This window comes from Tarenaya hassleriana, unplaced genomic scaffold (assembly GCF_000463585.1).
Source record: "Tarenaya hassleriana unplaced genomic scaffold, ASM46358v1 Cleome94, whole genome shotgun sequence".
NCBI classification, from domain to species: domain Eukaryota; kingdom Viridiplantae; phylum Streptophyta; class Magnoliopsida; order Brassicales; family Cleomaceae; genus Tarenaya; species Tarenaya hassleriana.
Window position 1 is genome coordinate 209,050 of NW_010971790.1, and position 599 is coordinate 209,648.

Below are 599 nucleotides of genomic sequence, written 5' to 3' on the forward strand. Positions count from 1 at the left end.
CAGAAAACGTAACCTGACTGCGATCTGAAGTCATCTCTATCGGTTTGGAAACTAGCATCGGTATAACCACTTATAGCGAACTCGTCTTCCAATCCGCCATACACCAAGAACAAATCCTTAGTCCTTCTCAAATACTTAAGGATGTTCTTGACTGCAATCCAGTGAGCCTCACCTGGTGTAGATTGATATCTACTAGTCATGCTCAATGCATATGATACATCTGGACGAGTACACAACATGGCATACATGATGGATCCAATTGCCGAGGCATATGGAATCCTACTCATGCGCTCTTGCTCATCCTGTGTCTTTGGACACTGAGTCTTGCTAAGAGCAATGTCATGTCCCATTGGCAAGGCACCCCTCTTGGAGTCTTGCATCTTGAACCGATTCAAGACCTTGTCAATGTATGTACTCTGACTTAGACCAAGAAGCCTTCTAGATCTATCTCTATAGATCTTGATTCCTAGAATATAGGCGGCTTCTACATACTCAGGCGATTTCACTTGATCAGAGAAATCATCGACAGAGGAGACGTGAAGATAAGCAGAGTGTCGACAGATGATAATATTGCCGACCCATTGACGAAGCCTCTCCCT